The following is an 11,526-nucleotide window of genomic DNA, read 5'->3' as shown; positions in this document are numbered from 1 at the left end:
GTTAAAATACCACAGTATAGACTTATATTACTTAAGTTTTGTTAGCATCTAATCTCTTAGATGTTAGGCTTACCGGCAGGGAAATTTAGCCACTCTGACCTGTTACCCTGCCCCTGTGATAGGGTATCAAAGCAATGTGACCTCCACATAGTTTTATTCTGTGGTTTTTATAAGGAAGAAAGTGTAAGATGTCTTCGCTTGACTTTAAGACATTTGAATTTTAAACAATGTCGCGCAGCTCTTTATTTTTTAAAGAGTCTTTCCGATCCAGTTGTATGCTGTTAATTGGCCTCTTTCTTATGGGCTTGCTCTAGAAGAAGGAACCATAGTACTGTATATTTTAGTATTGTGAGGTGTCTTTGCCCGCTTTTTGTATTGACCTGACTTATTAATGTATTGGTTAGATATGGGGCAAATGTTTCCTTGCTGGGTTTCTGCACTCTGGAATGGACCTCCTACCTAGTAATGAATTTTCCATCAAAATGTTTAGATTTTTATTACCATATCTGTTTTATGTGTGTTTTTGTACTTTTTTGAATTGCATTTTAAATGGATCGAATAAAGAAAGTGATGATGATAATGACTAGTATCCCAATTTACACATGCCGGAATAAAATTATTTTTTTTCTCTCACTAAGTGGCATGTGGCCAATACCACCAATCTGTGATTTGCTTGTGAATATTTGTGAATCTGCCCATAACATCTAAACGACATGGGCTGGCATGGGTTGGGATTAGACACCATGAGAAGATATAAGGGCAAATCTATTGCTTATGACATCACGTGCCAGTATGCATCCCCATGATTTTATATATATGTTGTAAATGTCTGTTTGTCTATGTCTAGTGGCCACTTCAGCTCCAGACACATACATTGGTCCACGATATTGGACATTCTGTTCAATAAGAAGGTCTTATGCCAGAAACATGATAACTATGTTGGTATTACTTTATGTATTGTTTTCCCTGTTTCTAACTTTTTGACACAAGTGTTGGGTAGGATCCTTACCCATATTTAAGGTCCTGAAGAAGCGCCACATATCTTTCTTGACCATAAGGGGCGCGAAACATGCTGACCAAAGTTTGACCCTAACAAGGGTAACATGAGGGCACATTATAACCCCTCAAGTAGCACTAACCTAAGATGTTTTTGAATCTGACTGGGAAATCCATATATTAAAGGTTTAGGCGATATCCCCTCATCAGTTTTAACTCACTTCACAACAACACTCAACACCACCCCACCAAGACATCACTTGCATTCATCAAATGGCATAAATAAAAGATCTCTGCTAAAATGACCCTTTTGGGGACTCATATGGCACTGAGGCACTGGTCCGACGAGGAGCAATTGCCCTATGATAAAGCATGACATCCTTCGGGATGAGTTAGGGCAACATCTCTCGTTGACTGTCTCTCACTATCTGTCCAACTCCTAGATACTTCTTCTTTCCTTTCCCTTTAGGAACAGTGACCCATACCTTTGTATTTATTTAAAGCCCAGTAGCACAGGCACTGGACCTTTGTTAGCTCCCAGTCCTCCCTCCCATATTGTTTGAGAGAATGAGCGGTACCCTTCTATGTGGTCACTTCAAAACAGTTCTGGGTTGGCTTTTCTCTCCTTCAGTTTGGTGCCCGCCTGACTATGGGCTGCACCTTGCTAGGTGTCACTTAACATTTTCATAGCACAGGGTGGATCCAATTGACATTAATTAAGTTCCTGGTCAACCTCTACTAATTTTCCTGTGAGGAGAAGAAAACAGTTCCACACTCCCAGGCCATTAGCGCCAGGACACCGGCTGGTATTAGTGCGCTCTACAAATGGTATAAATAAATAAATTATGCCTTCTGATGAAGCAGTTTTCATGTCTCATTTCAATCAAGCACTTGATTGACAGCTACTGGAGAGATAATATAAACTAGAGTCCAGGAGCAAGAAAAATGTAACTTTATAAAAGCTACTTTCCTAAATATTTATTAAAAATCCTACTTCGCTTTTGAAATGGGCTTTTAATAAATAAAGAGTGGTTGACATTTTTTTCTAGATGTTACCAAACTCAAGATAGCAGAATTAATCTGTACTGTAGTTTGCTCATATGACAGCCAGGGTGTCAGGATTATCAGACCTCATGCTGGGAAAAATCTGTTCTTAAATACTGTGGTCTTCAAGTCGAGTCTTAAAATAAAAAGATTGAATAACCAGACCAAAACAAAGTCAAATACAGTGCCAAAAATGGCCGCCAGGAGTAGATCGTTAGAGCAGCAGGTTAGCGCTCTAGCGTTCGGCAGCAATCACCAGGATCCAGGTGTCCAGCCTGACTTGTTGCGTGCTTCACCTAACCATTGAGGAGAGCAGGACGTTTTTAGCTGCGCCGCAAAGTTTAGTTAGGGAAAACTTTGTTGCGACAGCAAACAAAAAATATTTCGTAGCGAAGCAGAGTTCCGGAGAAGCCATAGAACAAAGTAAGACTGTTCAAATTATTTTCTGGGATTGAGCATGTGCATGTTCTGAGGAAAAAGAGTCTCAATACTGGTCATGTGCATTGTATTGTTCCTTGATGTAGCGGAGCACACTCCCAGTTGGAATACAATGTTGCACAGCCGGTAAACTTCTAGAGTCAGCACAAGTATGAGAATTGAGACTAGAGACACATTTTCAATATCAAGAGGCTAAGAACGAAGTTAATTTTGTTTTCTGCGAGTCAATGCAGCATATCATTTGTCGAAAAGTATTGAAGTGAGGTAACTTCGAGTGAAGACCTAGTTAAGAATAGTAAAGACATCTCAGTGAGAAAACGATAATATCAGCATTTTGGGTGAAGCAATACTTACCACTTAAGAGATACTTACCACATCAGAATCCAGTAGACAACTTGCTGAACATATTAAATGGTGAGAAACCTGTAAGACATAGAGTGATTGATTTAGGATGGAGATTAAGCATAGGAAGAAACTAATAATATCATACCTTTAGTTACAGCACGAGAAGTCAAAGATAACTAACCAAATAGAAGAGAAGCATAGGTCACAGCAAGACAGGGTAGGTTAAGAGAAGGTATCGCTAATTTAGAAATTACAAGAGGCATCAATGTATTAATGAGTTAATTTTCCCTTACAGTTGTAAAAAGGCCTGTCAAATTGAAGAAGACAAGAAAAGGAAAACGTCTGAAGCTGAAGAAAGAATCAGATGCGGTGTGACTGTCTCTTCTCTATCCCATCCCCTTTCCCCCCTGGGATTTCATTGGCATACATGATTCTATATGCGCGGTGCTGAGGAATCTTGGTGAGGCATTGGGAACTTGCGACATTCTGCTACTGTGCATTGAGAAGAGCACCACTTCTGATACAGGGCCTTCTTTGATAAAAAAATTAGCTTTTGGGGGCTTGTAACTGCAGGGACATGGTACAATTACATTTCTACATGTCGAACATTTGAATACCATGCACCCTACCCTGTGGCCTACCAGGCCTACATTAAAGTGATGCCATATGATGTAAATAGAAGGGTTTCCCCTGTTAAAATGGTTATTTTAATAGGTCCATCTGCAGGTTTAAACTGAAATCATGTTTTCCTTGTCACACTAGTGGGTGGCCCGATAAGTGCTGCTGTTCACAGGTGAAATGTAACTTTATATGCCATAGGTGTATTTTCTGCACCATAAACTATGGACTCCTAAGAGAGTTAAATGTGTGAATCAGGTACTAGCAAGTGTCTGCATGTTTTATGGGTCAGATCACATACACTTGGCACTTACACCTTTGCCCAAAGAAACTGTAGGGCAAGAACCTCAGGAGCCTGACCACAGCACCATTGTTTCAGGCCACACCCGAATAGTCCTACACTGTCTGTGCTGACTCTTCCTGAACTCAGCCTTGCAGCAGATGCCAGCCTTCAGCTCGACCCAGAAGCAGTGATCCAACAGTGTGTCCCCACTCCCAAGGAGGATGATAGGTTCCCACCGCTGTGCGTGAAAATAGCAATGGTGGTGTGGGGAATGCAACCCTGAAAAGATCAAGCAAATGAGGAAAAAGAAGAACAGGTCCCAGCATCATAGTAGGTGGAAGCAGAAGTGAGCAGGTTTCTAAAGCTCATAATTAGCATACTAGCCAAGTGCCAGTTTCCCTGTACATCCCACTGACAAAGCAGTATTTGAAAAATGACATCTTGCTATGAGCATGATATGGTGTGAAAGAAGAATGTTATAGCTATGAAATATTTCAGTTATCTTCTAAATGAGTTGACATGACCCACAACATAGCATGTAAACCTATATTCAAGGAAGTTCAATCTTAATGTGCTAACTGTCCTGAACGTTGGTTCTAATTTGATCCCCAGTGAACAAGCTTACATGATTTGACATAAACACCATGAAATACATGGACCATAAGAATTTCAAATTAACTAGACCATTTTTAGCTGAATAAACTATTGTTTATTCATATTTGAGCTTGGGTACTACTACTGAAAGTTTATTTAATCCTCTGTAATCCGCATGCAAGAAAAATATTGTGGTTCCTTTGAATTCATAAGAGAAACATAGAAGAATGTCACAACTTTACTAACACCATAAGGATGAAGAATAAGTTACATAGGGCTTTATTACGAGAGAGCCAGATATTGCCCTGCCTATCCCCCAGATTTTTTTTATACCTTATGTACCTCTAACTCTGGAGGGCTAGGTTAACCAGGATCATGGGTGGGGCCTTCAGGCTTTCCTGAGAAATGAAGACTTACTGGGGAGATATGGTTATTATTTCCAAAACTATTCCTCATTTTTCTCTAGAATTTTGCCTAGATAAAACAATATTTCTACAGTGGCCTGTGACATACATTTAGGTTTCCCAAAACAATTTAAGAAAGATTGCCTTTATATCATTGAAACTTAAGGATATGACTTTCAATAATCCCAAGCAAGGGTGCTATTTAAACCAATTTACAGGGGCACAATTTAAAAAATGTAAGCTTTATAATTAAACTAAATTAGAAATCCCAGATGGAAAATATATTAGAAATATCAGGTAAAGAAAAGCCCAAGAATAATCATTTTAAAGTGACATAAATGGGAAGGGCAATTTTCTTTGAGCACTAAAGCCCCATTGAAAATGAACATCACACCTCTCAAAACCTTACAAGACAGCTTTGTAAATTACAAAATTAACATAAAAATGCACATTCGAAGAGAAGTGGAAGAAAGCAAGCTGCTGAAAAAGGCTGGATTGAAAAGGTTCAACAGTTTTGTAAATTATATTACATCTCATGTGGGTTTCCCTCCTCTTCAGTCTGTAGAACACAAATTCCTTGTGTGAGCAAAAATCATAGAGATTAGGCAAAGACAATTGTACTTTTCTTTGCTTTGCCTCTCTCCCTACCTAATGGTATCTTATAGTATTAAGCCCACAGTTTATTCTCCTTAATGTGCTATATATCTTCCAAGGATAATATGGCTTTCCATCAATCTATTGTTACTCCACCAGAGTTTTTGATGCTTCCAGGTAAACCTCCAATAGCATGTGATGATCGGTTTGAATTCAAGAACTGTTTACAAGCTCTAGATGGAGCAGAGTTTGTTTCAGTCCAGAAAACAATGCTTCTTTTGGGGTCGTGGGGTAAAGAAGGTCAACATGTGTTTAAATGCTTACCCCCAGTGACTAATAGCCAACTGAAATAAATTACTGATGTTTACAAAGAAGCAAAGTTGTGCTCATAGATGCTTTTTGCAAAAACAGTAAATATTTTAATGCCTTGCCATAAATTCTACACCCAACCGCTGAAAGTTTCTGAATAAATTGATGATTTTGTGGCTAGGTTGTGTGGACTAGTTGTGAAGTGCCAGTTTGGACAGATGACAGAGGAATTAGTTAGGGACCAGATGATTATACAATGAACAAGCACAAACTTGTAGGAATGACTCTGGGCTACCAACAACCCTGTGCTTAAAAACTATAAATATACCTAAGGTGTTGGACTAGAATGAGAGATGCATGAAGGAAATACAACGATTGGACCGTAAGAATGTGCACAAGGTGGCAGAGGCATACAAAACTTGGGATCAAGTTAACGCTGTGGGCAAGAAAACTTTATGTAGTTCTAAAGGAAATAAAAATAATCAAGGAAATTTAAAACAATGAGCATGTCTACCTATGGAGGGAAGCACCACATAAAGTCATGTTATAGGTGTGGAAGCAACCTTTCTCCGGTTTATTCGAGGAATTGTTTGGCCTTAGGCAAAGACTGTCACAGCTGCTGGAAAAAAGAGCATTTTCCCAGAATGTGCAAAGCTGCGAAAATTAGTGAGTATCTACAGTGGAAGAAGCAACAGAGGAAATTGAACATAAGATGTTAATGGTGAATGGCCACAGAACGAATGAACCTGGGTTTGAGGTAAAAAGTAAGCCCAACGATGATGGTCTGAGCAGCTTGATGACAAAGCATTGCCTTCACTTCAGTGAATCTTTACGATGACCCAGCAACCCGACTGCATCGGAATGATTGACGATCAAGCCCCCAGCATCGATGCTTTGCACCATCTCAGTGTGACCTGTGTGGGTCTTGTAGCTAATCTCCACTCCATTGCGGTCAGCCTAAACATTGGATTTTCACTGGTCCCTCAGGACCCCAAGTAACCTTCTAAACGCTACTTTTGCATTTAATCTTTAAAAGTTCATATCTTGACTTCTACTGGTTGGATTTTTGTCATTGCCGTCTTATTGTGCTCAGATACATATTCTGTATGTTCTTAAATTTGTGTGCAGTATTTTTGTGGTGTATAGGTTGTATTACTGTGTGTGTGTATGCTGTGCAAATACTTTGCACATTGCCTGTTTAGATAAGCCTGACTGCTCTGTGCCAAGCTACCAGAAGTTGATCTTTTAGTGTGTATCTGGCTTATTACGACTAGAGTGGTGGTTCCTGCCTGGCCTGAGTGTACACCTCAGCCAACCAGGAATCCCATTTCTAACAGGTATATATATGCAATATACATTCTGACCCGAATTCTCTCCTCTAAATGTTTTTGTTTTTGGACCACTATGTTTTTGGACCTCAGCTGTGAATTAATCTTACTAATTGAATCTTACTCACATTAAGCTCTGGTGAAGTGGGTCTGTTTGCTAAGTGCCAATTATTCTCTTTTAATTGAGGTCCAGTACATGATCATAAGTGCACATACACTGTGTCCCTGGGCCAGTGGGATTACTGTCTAACTCAGCCTGGTATGCACAAAGGTAGCTGTGTCACGGATGGGGCTATGGCTTTTTTATCGAGCTTTTAGGATTTTTTAAGATTACATCCTCACATCCAGTTTATTATAGAGAAAAGTGATAGGCAGCGAGAAAAAAGAACCACCTGTGGCTGTATCATGATTCTGTTATCAGCGCTATCCCTGCACAGTAGGGATCTGTGCCCTTCTTCTTGGCATCTTGAGGGCATGCATTTACTCAAGAAATCTCTGAGGTAGTGCATGTCTTTATGACAGCAAAGTTCAGAAACACCAAGATCCAATTACTACCCTTGTTTTTTAGCTATTTTCTTAAGTTTTAAAGAAAAATGTATTCCACTTAACATGGCATACACTAGAATAATACAAAGCAATTAAACAAGAGTTACAGAAAGGGCAAGATAAAAATAAGAGAAAGAGAAAACAAAACAAAAAAAGATATACATTGCATAAAAACAAAACATTATTAGTTCACTTTACAAACTTGAGGAAATATAAGGAGGTGTTTGATATTAACAGGTCTTAAAGATTGTTGTGAGGAAGCCATGGAGGTTGCAAAACTTCCTGAATAAGAGGTGGGGGGCAAAAGCTGTAATGGCGGAATAATCTAGAAATTGAGTGACAGGTTTCCATGAGGCCTTTCATTTTAACAAAAAAGATAAAGGATGCATGTATGCAGTATCCAATCGGTGGGTATAAAAAACTTCGTACACCAAGCCCTAAAAGACAGTTTTGTAAAATCCTTCCAACTATGGGTTATTTGTTGTAAATCAAGTGCTAATAACAAATCTAGCATCGCCATATGAAAAGGAGCATTAACCCAATCCTCAGAAACACTGCCTAAAGTCACATTGGAAATAGAAAAAGAGGCGTTGCTTTAAAAGGTGAGATTAGTTTGGCGCCAAACTTGTAACCGGAAAGTAGAAACCAGGGGGCAAGTGAAAACTAAGTGCATCAAGTCAGCTTGTGGTGCAGAGCAAGTCCAACAAGTGTCATGGATATCTTGGTTAATCTTATGAAGGGTATGAGGTGTAATAAAAAGTCTGTTGTAAATGAAAAAAAGAGTTTTTGTAATTTTAATCCTGATAAGTTTCCAGGAAGTATGGATATTATGGTAGAAAGATCTTCTTCTCACTTAAGTTCCGTCTCAGTTTTGGACCTCAAAACAGGGGATTCAAGTAAAAGAGAATAGATAAGGGATACCTTGGGGCACATAGGTAGAATGTCAGATACATTTGTAGATGATGGAAAATCAATGGATGAGGTTGATTTGAACTAATTATAGGCTTGAACCATAATCTACTATAGACAGAGAAATTTAGTTAGAAAAGTAGACGGAAGGTTAAAAAGATTCTAAACTTGAGGAAAAGTAAGAAAAGAATCTTGATAATTGATGAACCTAGACCAGCCCCTTGACTCTCCAAGAATGCCAATAAATAAGATGTCCTTTCATCGTAATAAATGGGTTATTCCATATATTAGAATTAAGAAAGGAGACAAGATCTGTGGGTGGAAAATGTATTACAGAGGATAATAATTTGCAAGCATTATTGATAAGAGAGTTGGACATTTTCAGTGGTTTCCTTATAAAAGAAAAGAATTCTGCAAACAAATATGGCGACAAGAAAGCTCGTTCTAAATCATCGCATAGCGTAAAAGGAAGGACTTATGATAGTTGAGAAAATTGGGAATGTGTACTCCACCTTCAACTTTAGGCTGTTTCAGCTTTGCTACAGACATACGCTGCTTCTTGTTACTCCAAAGAAAAGCAGATAGTATTGAATTAATTTTCTTATAGTATTTGAGAGGAACATGCAGTGGACCATTAGAAATTTTGAAGAGAATCACATAGATCAAAATCATCTTAATTGTGTCCAGACGACCCCACCAAGACAAATAAAGAGGATGCCATTTAATAGGTATAGAAGTGATTGTCTGAATACAATTGTCCATATTAATTGAAATGCAGGACGTGATGGAGGAAGAAAATTGAAGACTGAGGTATTTAAGTTGTTTGGGTTGCCATGTAAGTTGAGAGGAAGAAAAGTCGTGATCAAAAGTAAATTTATTAAGAGGTAGAATTTCGCATTTGTCAGTGTTTAGCTAATAGCTGGAGACAGATGAATAAGAAACAACTTCTGATATTAAAATGTCATAAGCATATGCAGCCAATTTAACCTGATCCAAGCCATGTATGAAACCATGATTGTTATCATTCTGACAAACACAAGATAAAAATGGTTCCAGTGCAAGATTAAAAAGGAAGGGGGAGAGAGGGCAACCTTGTCAAACCCCGCTAGGTAGATTAAAAAGAGAAGATATGAGTCCATTAGCACAAATAGCTGCCTTAGGGGAAGAGTAAAGAAGAAAAATGAGTCATGTACTTCGTCCCAAAACCAAACCAATTTAAAGCTTGAAAAATAAAGGACCAGATGACCCGAACAAAAGCCTTCTCAGCATCTAAAGCAATGGCCGCTAGAGAATTGGGTACATTTGCAGATCTTGAAATAATATAAAAAAATAAACAAGTATTATCTGAAAGAAATCTACCATTTGACACAGCCAGATTGTTCTTTGCCTAAAAGATCAGGGAGAAGGATTTCTAGCCTCAAGAGTAATGCCTTGGAGAAGATTTTATAATCTAAATTAACTAACAGATGGAATGATAATTCTTACAAAAATGTGGATCCTTACCTGCTTCCTGGATTAAACAATTATAGGCATCTAGAAACGAGCCAGAGGAAGTAGCCAAATTGAGAAAAGAATGACTTAACCAACAGAGTTTAGGAAGAAGCAGTTTGGAAAAATATGTATAAAACTCAGCTGTAAAACCGTCCAGCTCAGGGACCTTGTCTTTTTAAGAGAAAATAGTGCAGGTTGAAGTTCTGTTTGGGTAATATCAGTCTTTAGGGAGGAGAAATCAACTTGAGAATAATCTGGCTTTGAAATAGAGGAAAGATAGCTTAAAATTGCAGAATCAGAAGGTATGTGCTCCGGTGTTTAAAGATCTGAATAAAATTGTTGAAATTGAGTTAGAATATCTTGGTCGTGGTGATGAGAGGAACCAATATCCTCAATATTTGATTTAATTAATAATTTATTTTGTTTAATTTTCAGATAGTTAGCTAGACGTTTTCCAGCTCTATTTTGACCTCCACAATACTTGGCACTAGATTTGAGAAGATATGAAGCAGCGTTATCAATGGAAACTTTATTGAAATTAATTTTGGCTTATTTAGAACTTGTTAGGAATTGGAAGTATAGTAAGAATGTTCTAAAAACTTTATTTCATTAAGAAGTCATTTAAATTTAAATTGTGACAGACGTCTTTTTTTTTTAGACAAAGTTCATTATAAAATCTCAAGGTGAGGTTTTGAATGTATCCTAACCAGTGTGAAAAGGCATGCCTTCCTTCTGATTGAGGCCAACAAGTCCTGAGCAAAAGCAGTGAAGGAGGAGGTGAAAGAGAAATCCAGTAGTAGGGAATTATTAAATCTCCATCTTTTTGGGAAAGTAGATTTGGGTATGATGTCTAAGTATATAGAATGTGAGGCATGATCGGATATCAGAATGGAGCCAATATCCACTGAATGCAAGGATTGAGTTGGGTGATGTGAAACAAAAACATAATCAATTCGAGATTGTGTATGGTGTACTGGAGAGAAAAATGTGTATGCCCTCAGGGTTGGGTTACATAAACTCCATGCATCAGTTAGATTATGTCTGTGATTTGTCTGGAATGTAGTGCGATGCTGAATGCCTGTCCAAAAAAGGATCAATCAATCTATATTGCAATCTCTGGCTAGAACAAGACTGTCATCTAGGTATTGTAAAAGCTTCTGAGAAATTAGAGTCCAAAATTTACAATCAGGTGCGTTGGGCCCATATACGTAAAATAAGACGATTGGTATTTTATCACATTGCATGTTAAGTATTAACCATCTCCCCTCTTCATCTTTTTCCTGTGAGATCAATTGGATTCTCAAAAACGTATGACAAAGTATTGCAACATCGTGCTTTTTCCCAGAGCAGGGGAATAGAAAACCTCACCCAGCCATCCTCTCTTCAGTTTTGCACTTTATATCTGATAAATGAGTCTCCTTCAGGAAAACTATACGTGCATTAAGTTTTGCTATGTGAGTGAGAACATGTTGTATTTTAATTGGAGAATGTAAACCCCTGTTGTTCCAAGAAACCATTGCCAAGACCATTGTGAGCAGACAAAATGTAGAAAACAATTAGACCTTGATTGAAAGAGAGCATAGCTAAACCTAAGATAGAAAGGAGAGAGAGTATGTCATACAGAGAA

This window comes from Lissotriton helveticus, chromosome 2_1, assembly GCF_964261635.1.
Source record: "Lissotriton helveticus chromosome 2_1, aLisHel1.1, whole genome shotgun sequence".
In the NCBI taxonomy this organism is placed as follows: domain Eukaryota; kingdom Metazoa; phylum Chordata; class Amphibia; order Caudata; family Salamandridae; genus Lissotriton; species Lissotriton helveticus.
This window is presented reverse-complemented; position numbering follows the sequence as displayed.